Source organism: Chrysochloris asiatica, unplaced genomic scaffold (genome assembly GCF_000296735.1).
Source record: "Chrysochloris asiatica unplaced genomic scaffold, ChrAsi1.0 scaffold00470, whole genome shotgun sequence".
NCBI lineage: Eukaryota > Metazoa > Chordata > Mammalia > Afrosoricida > Chrysochloridae > Chrysochloris > Chrysochloris asiatica.
The window spans coordinates 318,642-334,288 of record NW_006408988.1 but is presented as its reverse complement, the minus strand read 5'-3'; the positions used below and the strand labels follow the sequence as shown (position 1 = coordinate 334,288).

General features: G+C 35.9%; 1 pseudogene; it reads right to left on the bottom strand.

The window, feature by feature from the left end:
• Positions 1 to 13,493: 13,493 nt before the first annotated feature.
• On the bottom strand, positions 13,494 to 14,772 carry LOC102820759 (annotated as a pseudogene).
• Positions 14,773 to 15,647: the final 875 nt, after the last annotated feature.

Genomic DNA, 15,647 nt, shown 5'->3' with positions numbered 1-15,647 from the left:
ATTCTATCATGTGATCTCCAGCATCATCTCTATCCATCTCTATCACCAAGGCTATATTTTCCAACTACTGGTACTTCCTCTTTGCTCCCAATCTTTGCATTCCAATCACCGGTAATGATCAATACATCTTGATTGCATATTTGGGGTAACTAATTGGTTATGAATTGGGGTAACTAATTGGTTATGAGTCGGGGTACTAATCTCAAGGTCAGCAGTTCAAAACTTCCAGTGGCTCCATGGGAGAAAGAAAAGCTTTTCTGCTCCCATAAAAATTTACAGCCTCAGAAACCCTATTTAGCATTGCTATGAGTTGGAATAACTGGATGGCACTTAACAACAACTGAAAGATTGAACAAGAATCAATGCTTTTGAATTATGATGTTGCAGAATATTGAATATGCCAAAGACTTCCAGAAAAGTGATCAAATCTGTCTTATAATTTATTACAAGCAAAATACTCCTTAAAAGCAAGGATTATGGGACTGTATCATTTACACTTTGGGCATGCCACCCTGGAAAAGGATATGATGCTTGATAAAGTAGAAAGTCAGCAAATAAAATAAATAAGGAAGACTCTCAATGATACATCAATGATACGGATTGACACAGTGACTAAAATAGTGTCCTCAAACAAAGCAATGATTGTGAACATAGCCCAGGATCTGACAAAGTTTCGTTCTGTTTTATGTGGAGTTACTGTGAGTGACAATAAACTCAATAGCATCTAATAGCAACATTAATCTATATATTTGGAATTCTTTTCTTGGGAAATTTTTCTCTTCTCATTTATCAATTCATTAAATCATTCTTTTTACATCACATGAGCTCATGTATTCTATACTTCAGCCATTTTGATCAGAAAAATCTGGCTCTTTATATTAGAGATTTAGATTAGAAACAAAGAAATGTGTGCTAAGTTGTTGTTGCTAAGTGGCTACAACTGATTTATTAATGTGGATTCAGCATAGTTCTTAGCATGACAAATTGAAGCTTCACTTTCTGAATTTTTAAAAGAATGTTTTCAAATCATAGTTGGTTGAAACCATAGACATGAAATCCATAGATACAGACTGCCAACTGTAAGTTACTAGTAGAATTTTTAACCTGTGCCTCATGGGAAAAACGTTTTGTGACATGAGTGCAAAATTACATGCACTTCCTTTTGATTTTGGTCTTACAGTCTCAATTCATTTAGAAAGTTACATAGGTCAGTACTCATGAATGGCCAGATGGCAAGGTGGACAAAGACCCAAACTGAAAGTAACAATGCAGGTTTTATTAATTTGCTGTGACAGTGTAAGTAAGAAGCAATAAAATGAATCACAGGCTTCCTAGTGTTCTATTCATTTTATTTTCATAGAACAACACAGGCAAGGATCAGATGACATGTAATAAGCATGGAAGAAATCATCTCCATGTCCAAAAGTTGTCCCTCAAAAAAAAAAAAAAAAAAAAAAAAATAGAACCCTGCCTTTATATGGAGCCAGAGGTTTTAAGTACTGATTCATCATGAAAAATGCATTCACAAGAGTCCCATAAAAGGAGGACTCAGAAGAGGTTGTTAAAGAGTGTCTCAGCCAACACTCCCCAAAGGAGGATTCTGAGTGGAGCTTCTAACCAAACCCATTGACAGCAAGTTAATTCTTAATGGAGATTACTGAGCTAGGTTACTGGATTAACCTAGCTAAAGGATTGTGAGGGGAGGAGTTGTTGAGTCCTTTACAACTCCCCGGAAAGTGCAATGTATTGGTTGTCCACCATGTCTGGTGTGGGGAGGACATTTTTCTACCATGAGATGTATCAGGCAGTTAAGTGTTATAATGGTCTCTGAATGGACCTGAAGAATCAGACATTTTTGCCCAGAGTCAAACTCCTCAGGCAGGTTTTCCTCATACTCTTCAGTGAGATAGTGTTGTAAATTTCTAATGCAGCTATATTCTCTTGTTAGAGTCTGAATTCTTTCCTGGAATCATGTTGCTCCTATACTCAGGTTCACTCTTGGTGTTTTAAGGTTCTATAGATTTTGACAACTGCATAATGCCATGTAGTCACAAAGTTTAGAATAATTTTCTTGCCCTAAAAAATTCACTACACTTAACCTGTTCATCTTTTCTTTCCCTCTTCTCCCTGGAAACTATTGGTCTGTCTACTATCTCTTTAAGTTTTACTTTCTCAATAATTGTATAATTGAAATGATACAATACGGATCTTTTCCATATTTACTTTCTTCTCTTGGCAATTCATGGGCCCTCCATGCAGTGATGTCGTTGGGAATGATGTTACTCATTGTAGTGACTCATAGTATCAGCCCTCCCGCCAATGGGCATCTGCACGTACTAGACCAGAGAGAATCCTTAGTAGTGCTTATTGTCAAATCCAATCCCAGAATAATATATGACAAATATAGTTGTGAATTGTTTAAGTGTAATATTTCTTAGATTATATGGATGTTGTTGTTGTTGTTAAGTGCCGTCGAGTCGGTTCCGACCCATAGCGACCCTGTACAGGGTTTCCGAGAGTGTAAATCTTTACTGAAGTAGAAAGCCTCATCTTTCTCCCACGGAGCGGCTGGTAGTTTCGAACCGCTGACCTTAAGGTTCGCAGCCCAATTCGTAACCACTACGCTACCAGAGCTCCTTAGATTATATGGATACTAATAACAAAAGTGGACTCCTGGTGTGGTGCTGCAGGTTAATTCACTGGAGTACAAAGTTTCTTTGAACCGAAAGGTTCAAGCTCACCAGCTGCTCTTCAGAAACTCTATGTAGGATTGCTATGAGTTAGAAACAACTCAATGGCACTAACAACAATGACAAAGTTGTTTTTTAAAATCCTTCTACATGGAATTACGACACTATTAGACCTACTGCCTTAGAGTTGATTCTAGATCATAGAAATACTATAGGGTTTTCAAGGTTACAAATCTTTATGGAAATTGCAAAAAATATGAGTACCAGCCATTCTTCCCACAGTACTCTCCACTCAGCTGGGTTTGATAATTTATTGCAGTGGCCACACAGAACTCAGACATCATCCTCACAATTATGGAGTTTATTAGGGAAGCTAACAAGTTACAATAATGAGGCTGGCCCAGGATCAGGCAACATTTAGTTCTGCTGTGCATAAGATCACTATGAGTTGATACCAACTTGATGGCACCTAACAACAAAAACAAACAAGTTACAATTCAATAGGGTCCGCAATGTCTTCCTGTCAGCTTCTGAAAATGTCCACAGGACACACCACTGCATTCTAAGTCTCAGCTTCAAGTCACGTGCTCTAGCTCCCTGGGTCAAGAAATTTAAACCTCCTGGTTAAGTGCCTGGAGACACCCCATTCTACAAGCAAGATGCCTGCCTATAGTCATTCAGCATTACTTGCTCTGTGGCTGGGAAGCCCACTGCTTTGTCTTGTGCTCTGCTGTCTTGTGTCAGGCTCTTGATTCTCTGCTGCTGCTCCACTGTCACTTTTCTGGTGTTATAGATTTCTGTCTCTTGGTTGAGGAGATTCAATGCATAAGAATCTCAGGGTACAAGGTACACATTCCACTCCTGATTCTTACTCTTTGATAGTAGTGATATCTCCCCACCTGTATCTGAAATGACTCATTTTATACACATTAGTGTTCCAAGTTTTTATAATTACAATCAACTCTGCTAACCATTCACAAATGAATCATATAATCCTAGCAGCATCTTCTCTCACCTTTTCTTGCCCAGATCCAGCAGGGTAAAAAACATTTGGCATTGGCTACCTAAAATGGGAGGGGTTATAAAGGCACCAAGTGATTGGCTTACAAGTTCTCAAGAGGGACTTTAGTTTCAGAGTGTGTGTGGGGCAGAGGGGGGCCGGGCAAGTAGAAATCCCACTGAATAGTTTTCATCTTGTCTGGATGGGTCTGGTGAAAGGACATGGGGATAGGATTATTTTGATTAAAAAATGAGTAATTGATATTATGACTAATTGCGATTGTCACAATTGTAAAGGTAGAAGTTTTATAGCAAAAAGAGGGTAGTAGTTAATCTTACAGTCCAAGAACAGAGAACCCTAGGACCGTCAAAGGAGAAGAGAATGAGAGGAATATTTGACCCTCTCCAGAGAAGCAGCGACATCAAAGATGGAAGCAGAGATGAGAAAATGGAGAGAGAGAGCAGCTGAGGACTCTAGATTCATGGAAAGAGAAAGGCTGCTTCTGGCCAGGGGGCAAGCTTGCAGAATGTGCCTTTTGGTTGTTTAAATGAATGATTATATATTCCTGACTGTTTTTGTGTACATTAAAAAAAAACACAACAGAGGGAATAGAAGCAAATAAGATTGAAAGATGATGATGCACAGAGATTGTAATCATTGCAATGAAATGATGAGTTTAAAACTGATGTTCCCCCATGTAAACTAAACACTCAATTCACAATATAAACTTAAAAAAAAATCAAATAGAGAAAAAGTTCAATTGTCCAGAGAACAACATATGAAAGATAAATCTAATGCTATCTAAAACCACTGTAAGTTAGTTTCATTTGAATGTCACACACCTCTACAACATATAGTTTAGCAAACATGCCAAATGAGTCTTTAATTATGACTTTACATTCATCATGAGTTCCAGGGATCATCTTTTACAAAGAAAAGTGATAAAGGATCTACCATCTTAAGAAGTTACTGCTCAAATAAATAAACTTTTTAAATATTTTGCATCACATTATTTTAAAAATTACCCATTATCATCTTCTAAGAGTCTTGCTGGGTGCTGTAGGATAAGCACTGGACCTCCAGGTAGGTTTGAGTCATAAGGTCAGCAGTTCAAACTCACAAACTACTCCTCAGAAACCCTGTACAGAGTCACTAGGAGTTGGAAATTGACTCAATAGCACTTAATAATAACAAAATCATCTTCTAGAATATTGTTCTCTTTGACCACATTAATATTCTGAAATAAATATTTTTCAAAAATGCAAGACAAAAAAAAAACAACAAAACACATTTGGTGGGAGTTTCAGACTATGGCTTGAAGGGGTTGTATGTGATAAATTTGGTTCAAACTCATAGAGACCCTGTATAGGGTTTCTGAGGCTGTATATCTGCGGAAGCAGACAGTCTCATCTTTATCTCACAGAACATCTAGCAGATTTGAACCATTGGCCTTGAAGATAGCAGCCCAGTTTATAATCCACATTTCCAGGGCTCCTTATAGAAGAGCCATGAAATATTCACTCCACCACAAAAATATCCCTCTGCTGCAGCATGACAAGTGGTTTCAAACTGCTGACTTTTTTGGTCAGCAACTAATCACTTTAACCATTGTGCCACCAGGGATCGTTAACAATATTATTTGTAAGCGGAAACCTTGTTTAACCTTCTTTTCCTTTAATTACTACTACATCCTAAAGAGTCATTGGTAAAGTTTCATAAGTACAGTTACCATAGTATTGTAGCTAAAACGCCAGAAAATTCGACATAATCGTGACTGTGAAAACACCATCAGTAATAAAAACAAACTTGTGTACTTGCAGAGCAGGCAGATAAAATCACATGATATAAAACATCATTGTTACTGTGTAATCATGACTGTAGCACATTGTTGTTATGTGCCTTGGAGTCGGTTCCTACTCATAGCGACCTTGTACAGGTTTACCAAGGCTGTAAATCTTTACGGGAGCAGAAAGTCTCATCTTTCTCGCGCTGAACAGCTGGTAGTTTCAAGCTGACTTGTGATTCACAGCCGGATTGGTAAACACTACGCTACCAGAGCTCCTTAGAAGGTTCAAAAAGGAAGCTAGCATAGTGCTTTAACCTTGGAGGTATATTGATATATGTAAGCTGGGCTTATGAAAAATGATTTTGTTGTTATAACTATAGGAATATTTCTATAAAAAGCAATCATTTCTGCTGAAACACTGTACAAACATTTATTCAGTAATTTGGTGTTAACTCTTCTGATGGTGTCACTAGGTGTGGTCCACAGACACCCTTCTAGTGACACCATTGGCTCCATATATTTCATTTCTCTTCATCTCCGAAGGATGCCCTAGAAATTCTTCACTTATTTGAACATCAAATGAAATTTGATTTTTTTCCATAAATAAACGTGCTTTAAGCATTTGCATGAGTTTTTGTGTGAACATATGTTTTCAAAACAGTTTGATAAATAATTAGATGTCTGATTACTAGATCATATACCAAGACTATGTTTAGTTATGTAAAAGACTACCAAACTGTCTTCCTAAGTGATCTGTACCATTTTGCAATCCCACCAGCAATTAATGAGACTGTTATATGTCCTAATCAGCATTTGGGTCACTAGTGTTTTAAAAAAAAATAAAAATCTAGTCCTTTAATCAAGTTTTTTTTTTTTTAATTATAATGTACAAATATCAAAGCAACCAGTTTCTTATCATTACTTCCTATGCTAGCTGTTGGATTTTGTATATGTTCTTTATCAAGTTGAAGAAATTATTTTCTATTTCTGCCTTTGTAAATGGGACTCAGATTTTATGAAATGTTTTCTTTATATCAAGTGAAGTGGTACTATGATTTTTCCTCCCTAACCTGTTGATATTTTTAATTACATATTTTTATTTTCAAATGTTAAACAAACCTTTAATATCTGGAATAGACACCAGTTGGTGATCATATATAAGTTTTACTTATTTTTGTATTCAATTTGGTAGCATTTCATTAAAATTTTTTGCATCTATGTTCTTAAAAGAGTTTTCTTTCTGGTAATGCATTATCTAGTTTGGGTTATAGGATAATGCTAATATTATAGGAAGAATCCTGGTGTGCCTTATTAGGATAATCACTGGACTGCTAACTGTTTTTGAAGTTGGCACTTCAAACATACTAGTCACTCCTTGAAAAATCTATATAGGTTCGCTATGAGTCAGAACGAACTTGATGGCACTTAACAACTTATAGGATAGGTCCTAGTGTGGCACTGTGGGTTTATGCACTAGACTGTAAAGCTGGATTGAACCACAATGTTGACAGTTCAAGTTCACCAGTTGCTCAGAAACCCTATACAGTGTTGCTTTGAGTCAGAACCACCTTGACAGTACTTAACAACAACAATCACCTTATAGAATATGTTTTATTTGGCTTCCACTTCCATTTCTTTTTTAAAGATAATACTCACTAGTGGAAACCATCTGGAACTGGTGATTATGGGGAAAGAGAAGACTATTCATTATTGATTCAATTTATTTAATAGACATAGACATATTCATATTTCAATTTCTCCTTCTATAAGTTTTGGTGATTAATTGAAGGTATTGATCCATTACATCTATTATTAGATACATGGTCATAGAGTTTTTGCAAATTTCCCTTTTAATACCCATAGACCAGTAGTAGTGATCCTTATTTCATTTCTAATACTAGACATTTGTGTCTTCTCTTTCTCTCTCTTGGTTTTTTTTTCTTAGCCTGATTAGATATTGCTCATTTTTCTTGATTATTTTTCGTAGAACCAGCTTTTCATTTCATTGGTTTCTCTATATCTTTCCTGCTTTTATACAAATGATATCTGCTCTGATTCTGTTATTTTTTTCTTACAATAGCTTTAGGCTTAAATTGTCATTATTTCATTATCTGAGGTAGATAATTAGATTATAGATTTCTAAATCTTTGTTCCTTTCTAATACAGGCATTCCATGGTATAAAATTTCTCTATAAGCACTGAATTTACTATATCTCACAAATTTTAGTCTTATATTTTTATTAACTTTGTTGTTGTTGTTGTTGTTGTTAAGTGTAGTTGAGTTGGTTCTGACTTATAGTGACCCTGTATAGGGTTTCCAAAGAGTATCTGGGTGAGTTTAAACCATTGGCCTTGTGGTTCAAACCGACCTTGTGGTCTAGTGCTTTAACCCACAGCACCATTTCAAATTAATTCAAAATAGTTTAAATTTATTTTGAGACTTATTCTTTGTGATATTTAAAAGAGTGTTGTTTAATATCTAAATATTTAAGAATTTTCTAATTACCCTTCTCTTATTGATTTCTAATTTGATCCTATTGTAATCAAATAAGTTCAGCATGAGGAGAAGCAGTTGGAAACATTAATAATTAGAACATGAAATTTACAAAGTATTAAGCTTGGAAAACAAATTGTCAAAAATGTTATGGAACACATAATGATCAGTATCCTAGGCAATAGTGAGCTGAAATGGACTGGTGTTGGCCATTTTGAATCAGACAATCATATGGTTTACTATGCTGGGAATCACAAATTAGAGAAGAATGGCATGGCATTCATTGTCAAAAGAACCTTTCAAAATCTATCATGAAATACAATTCTGTCTGTGATAAGATAATATCCATATGTCTACAAGGAAAACATAATTATTTAAATGTATGCACTTACCACTAAAACCCCTAATGATAAAATTGAAGACTTCTGCTAACTTCTTCAGTATGAAATTGATCAAACATGCCATCATCATGCATTGATAATTTCTGCTGATTAGATTGTAAAATTTGTAAACAAAGAGGCAGGATCCATAGTTAGAAAATATGCCTTGGTGATAGAAATGATACTGGCGATTGTATGATAGAATTTTGCAAGTTCAATAATTTATTCATTGCAAATAAACTTTTTCAAAAACATAAATTGTAACTATAGATAGGACTTAAAAAATTTACTGATGAAGACCAAAGAGCACAGCCTGTGATATGGATTACATCTCAATGTAAAGAAAACAAAAATCCACATCACTGGACCAATCAACAACATTCTTATCAGTGGAGAAAAGATTGAAGTTGTCAAGGACTTCATTCTTCTTGGATCAACTATCAACACTCGCGGAAGCAGCAGTCAAGAAATCAAATGATGTATTGAATTAGGCAAATGTGCTGTATAAAAACTTCTTAAAGTGTTGAAGAGAAAAGATGACAGCTTGAAGACTAAGGTGCACCTGACTCAAGCCATGGTATTTTCAATAACCTCATATGTATGCAAATGCTGGACAGTGAATAAGGAAGACTGTAGAAGAATTGATGTTTTTGAGTTATGGTGTTGGAGGAGAATATTGAAAGTGCCATGGACTGTCAAAAGAACCAATAGATCTGTTTTGGAAGAAGTGCAGCCAGAGTGCTCCAGGGAGGCCAAACTTTGTCTCTCATACTTTGGACATATTTTCAGGAGGAACCAGTCACTGGAGAAGGATATCATGTTTGGTAAGATGGGGGTCCGAGAAAAAGAAGAAGACCCTCAGTGAGATGGATTGGCCAAGTGGTAGCATCGATGGACTCAAGCATGGCAAGAGTAGTGAGGTTGGCCCAGGATCAGGCAGTGTTTTGTTGTGCTATGCATAAGGTCGCTATGGGTCGGTACTGACTCAATGGCACCTAACAACAAAAACAATAGATAGAGATGGACACCTTAGCCATTGGGTACTTAAAATGGGGGTGCTATAAAGGCACAAAGTAACTGGCTTACAAGTTTTCAAGATTGAGTTTAGTTTTAGAGTGTGCAAGGGATGGTAGAATCCTACTGAATAGTTTTCATCTTGTCTAGACAGGTCTTGTGAAAGGAGATGGGGATAAGATTCTTATGATTCAATAGTAACTAATTTTTATCATGACTAATTGTGAGTGTCACAACTGTATAGATAGAAGCTTTATAACAAAAAGGAGGAGGAGTTAATCTTACATTCCAGGAACAGAGGACCCTAGGACCATCAAGGGAGAAGAGCATGAATGGAATGTGGGACCCGATCCAGAGAATCAGTGTCACCAGAGATGGAGGCAGAGATGATGTCATGGAGAGATAGGGCAGCTGAAGACTCTAGACCCATGGAAACAGAAAAGCTGTGTGCTGGCGGCCAGGAAGCAGGCTTGTAGAATGTGCCCTTTGGTTGTTTAAATTATGTATTCCTGAGTGTTTTTATGTACATCCCCCCCACCACCAAAAAACAAAAACAAACAACAACAGAGGAAATAGAAGCAAATATTGGTGGATGATGATGCCCAGAGGAGATTTTAAACATTGCAATGAAAAGCTGAGTTGTAAAACCAATGTTCTCCCATGTAAATTGTCACTCAATTCACAATAAAAAGTTTTTTTTTTTTAAAAAAAAAAGGTATTTGCAAGTAACATAGTCAAGAAAGACAAGTCTACATACTACTTTTATGAATAGCAACTGAGATCTTAAAAGCTCATGAACAGCCATAAGTACAACTATTAGCAATTGGTCTTCTATGTGTAAAAGAAAGAAAAGTAATGAAAACTGAAGATGCTTGGAATCAATTAGACCAGTAGACTAATGGAACATGTCAACATTAGTCACCACAACTCTGAGACCAGAAGAATGAAATGGTGCCCTCTGATAAAGATAAAATTAGAAAGTCCTGGATAGAGAGGAAGACAACATAGAACAATACACAAAATTATAAAAAGCCTGAGTTTATTGGTCAGAAAGACTGGAGGAACCCAAGACTATGGCTGGACAATGAATAAAAGTAATTTTAGAAGAATTGATGCATTTGAATTATGGTGTTGACGGAGAATTTTTATAATACAATGGACAGCCAGAAGAACAAACTCAGCTGTCCAGGAAGAAGTTGTTAAGTGCAGTGGAGTTGGTTCTGACATATAGCAACACATAGGGTTTCTTAGGAGCCACTAGTACATTTTAACTGCTGACTTTATGGTTAGCGGTTCAGTACTTATCCTACAGTACCACTGGAAACTCCCTGATTAGTCCTTAGAAGTGATGATAGTGAGACTGTCTTTCCTACTTTGGACATGTTGTCAAGAAGGACCAATTCCTAGGGAAGGACATTATATTTGATAAAGTGGAAGGTCAGGGAAAACAAAGAATATCCTCAATAAGATGGATTGACACCATGACATCAATAGATTGAAACAAAACAACACTTGTAGGACCAGGCAGTGTTTCACTCTGTTTTAAGTAGGGTCTCTATGAATAAGAACTGACTCGATGGCACCTAACAAGAACAACAAATATACATAAGGAACCCTGGGGTACAATGGGATAAAAGTTGGTCTACTATAATACATTCTGCTCCCATAAAGATTTATAGCCTCAGAAACTCTGCACAGGGTCACTGTGAGTCAGAACCGACTCCACAGTACCTAACCACCACCACGGCCACCTTGCTTTAGTTGTTGCTAAGTGCTGTAGAGATGGTAATGACTCATAAAGACTCTTTACAGGATTTTCAAGGAGCATTTGGTGGGTTTGAACTGCCAAGCTTGATGTTAGTAGTACAGTGCTTATCCTACAGCACCACTCAGGATTATCCACAGTGTCTCAGCACTCCAACCTCTTTCCCTGTCATCCATCTCCCTCCCACAGCTAACACATGCAGTGCTGCCTCAAAAATCAGAGCCTACACAGAAACTCTTTTTATTTTTGCTTGTCTTATATTAACCCAAATACTCACTTGTGAATTCCCTCACATAATTCAAAGAACACTTCATACAGGTTTTCATCCTTTGCAAAGAATCCATATGGTTGAATCAATCTTTCCATCTGCCCTCTATATTTTCATGATCATTGATGAGAATGTTCATCAGAGCCTTTATTACTCTGAATTACAATTTTATACTTGTAAGTTTCTCTATCTCAATTCTCCCCCCACCCCCATATATTCTAAACTCTCCCAAGCTTCAGAACTATATTATTCATCATGGAGTCACAAGAACTAGTCATAGTGTAGAAATAAGTGTTCAATACATACTTGTTGGAAGATGAATACATTAACTAATTAATTTAAAAGTAATATAAATTAATACTCTGTTCAAAATGTTACCGTGCCTTGGATAAACACTGCACTTTCATAAGAAGAGTTGTATCTTGTTAAAGTTTCATAAAGAAATCTTTGAAAATGCCTTCTAAGTCTGAGGATTTTATCTGTATATCCGAGCTCTCTACTACATTAATAACTGATTGACCTCTGAATACAATAACTTTAATCTGCAATTTTAAACAAAGTGGTATTAAACACAGAAACACATATTTTTGGATTTGCTATAATCATGTCTAACCATTTTATAATTTGGTTATGTTAATAGACCTGATATTGAATTGGTTGCTAGTATTATTTGCAACAAACTAAAGAAGATTCTCAACCAAGATATACGATACTAAATTTTGCAAAATGAAGAGAAAGCATTTACTAGGCATAGATTGAAGTGCAGAAAGTTCTACATATTAACATAAGCAAAATGAGGTTTCTGGCCTTAGGCATCAAATTCAATCATTTCATCTCTCGGAGTAGCTCTTTCTCTATTTTAATATCCCCACAGGCACACACTCACAAGGATAGAAATGATGGAAGTGATTTTGAATTTTAAATCCAAACCAAAGCCCAAATAGAGTACAGAATACAATACTTAGCATACCAGGTTTAACATCCTAACTCTTAAGTCTCTGAAAATGAAAGGATCTATTCAAAAATTATAATAGAATACATTTGTTTATTAAAGTTTCTAGCATTATATGATCTTTAGTTTTCAGGTGATAAACTCAAAGTGCAAAGTGACCAATATACATTAAAAATGTATGATGATTAAAATATCATTCTTATTTCAAATATATTAGCTTGGTTGTCTTTGCAATATCAAATTAAATATTATACAATTTTAAAATTTAGTACAAAAATAATAAAGGTATCAACATTCTGATAAATCCATTTACAAAAGTTATAAAATTATGCACCAATATGAATAAAAGGGATAATAATTTAACAATTTATGATATCTTTAAATTGGATATTTTATTAGATAATATGTTTTGTATAGAAATTGAAAAAGAACTAGAAGAGCCAATCCTTGCTTCAATAGAAGTGATGTTTGGATTTGCAATGTCATAAAATTAACTTGTCTTCAAAATTTCCCAGCAAACTAATCTATTAATTGTACTATTAACTAGTGCAGTGATTTCATACAATAAGAACTGGGCTGTGAACCACAAGGTCACAGCCCACTAGATGTTCCAGAAGAGAAAGATGTGGTTTTCTGCTCCCACAAAGTTTTTTGTTTTTGTTTTTTAAGTTTAAACAAGTTTTTATTACAAAAGGTCACATAATTGATCATTGCACTACTCTGTACACAATTATTCTTACTTTCCACAGACAGGCTGCTTCTTTGCTTCTCATCTGGTGATGGTAAGCACTAAAATCCTGATTTTAACAGAATAGTAGTAAAAAATGCCTTAGTGATTTACGCTGAAAGCAGTACATTGGTAATGGCTCTTACACCCAGTATCAGGAATGTACAAATGTCTTTTTCTTTAAAAATACAAAATAAATTATCTGTAGACATGGATAATGACAGCAGTAAACCATTGCATATTGTCAACTGAAACCAGTAATTGAAGATTGTAAGTGATTTTCTTAAAACATCGGCCAGCCTTTTCTTCAGACATTTTCTTCTCTTTAAATGACTTCTCTGAAGTTATTGGTGAGGAACACTGCCTTCAGCTTCCTGTCACAATTAATTGATAAATGGTAAAGCACTATTCTAGGAACTAGAACATGCCACCTCCCATACCACCTCCATTCCACCCATTCTGCCCATGCCAGTGTGTTCTTTTCTTTAGGACTTTCTGTGACTACAACTTCTGCTGTGGTTAACAGGGAGGCCACTGCAGCAGCATCCAATAAATCAATTTTTAAAACCTTGGTTGTATCAGATTCCTTGTCTACCATATTGACAAAATCTCCAAGCACAGCATCATAACCAACTTCTGAGGAACTCGGCATAATTTTCTCAACTATCAACGATCCTTCAGCAATTGCGTTCTTAGCAATAGTCACTGCAGGAATTTTGAGTGGTCTTTTAATAATTTCTATGCCAATTTTTGATCTTCATTTGCTGGAGCTAGTGAGTCCAAGGCTGGAATGCATCGAAGCAGAGCACAACCACCTCCAAGAACAATGCCCTTTTCAACAGCAGCTCATGTTGCATTGAGGGAATCTGTAACTCTTGTCTTTCTTTTCATTCACTTCCACATCACTTGTCCCACCAACCTTTAGCACAGCTACTCCTTCTGAAAGTTTTGCCAGTCATTCATTCAGCTTTTTCTTTTCATATTCACTAGTTGTAATGTCTAACTGCTCAATGATTTCTTGAATATGTTTTTCAATTTGAGCCTTGTCATCTTTTCTTTTCAAGAGTATGGCATCATCTTTAGTCACAGTGACCTCTACAACTTTCCCTAAGTCATGAGCCTGAACATCTTCAAGATTCCGTGTTAATCCCTCTTCTCCAAATATTGTACCACCAGTGGCAATAGCCTTGTCTTTAAGCTGGTTCTTTCTATTGTCAACAAAACTTGGAGCTTTGACTGCTACAACTTGAAGACCACCTTTTAGCCTATTCAAAATGAGTGTACTTAGAGCTTCTCCATCAACATCTTCAGCAACTATGACCTAAGGCTTACAGTGAGCATTGGCAATTTCAAGAGCAAGTACAATAGATTGGGCACTAGAAATTTTCTTTTCATTCAATAGAACATAGGCATCCTGGAATTCACATTTTTGACCTTTTGATGTATTAATAAAGTATGGAGAAATATAACCTTGGTCAAACTTCATGTCTTCAATAATTTCTAACTCATCATTCAAGGTTTTTCCATCCTTTACTGTGATGACACCTTTTCTTCCAACCTTTTTCATGGCATCAGAAATGATGGTGCCAATTTCTCTGTCTTCATGTGCAGAAATTATAGCAACCTGTACAGTTTCTTCAGGGGTTGTCACAGATTTTGACTGCTTCTTAAGTTCAGCAATTACATTCCAGATCATACATACATACACAGATTTATTCCAAACAAATAAAATATGTTTAATTATGTCAATGCAATCAAAGGATGGCTGAAGACAAGTTTTCTCAGTAATATAGTTTCCTTAGTCTTGTTAGGGTACCTTCAAAAAAAAAAAAAAAGAGCACATTTTGTGTCATGAAAAAAGTGATTTGAGGACAAGATTAATATCAATTTTTAACAAAACTCACATCCACATCTTCCCAAATTACTGAAGTTTATAAGAAACAGTTTTTAGATGAGCCAAGCATTTTAGGAAAGCTTGGGAATACCTTAAAATGAGCTTAAAGAGAAAAGACCATCAGCTCAGATGAATGAAGAAACTGTGGCTAATGTCCAGAAATTTGTGGAAGAATTCCATGCAACTACCACTGATGTAATAGTTATTGAAGTTGAGACCTCATATAGTTCATTAATTTCAATTTTACGCAAACATCTTAGCCTGAACAAGCTTTTAGCTTAGTGGACGGCAAAAGCATTGCAGGAATATCAACTTAACTCAAAGTTGGTCTTTCTATCAGTCTTTTAAGCAAGATTGAAGTCAATAAAGATGATTCTACTAAATGAACTGTAACTGGGTTCAAGTCTTGGATTTACGAGCACAATGTAGAGAGCAAGGTCCAATAAAAACAATGACTTCTAAGATATAGGCTTCTGAGAGAATTGCTATTGTTGTTAAGTACCATCAAGTTGGTACCGATTCATAGTGTCCCTGTACAGGGTTTCCAAGAAGTGGCTGGTGAGTTTGAACCCCCGACCTTGTGGTTCAAACGAGTTTGCAGTCCAGTACCTTAACCACATTGACATGTTAAATTCAATACAGAGAGGTAAGTTCAGAAGGCTATGGTGATTATTTGG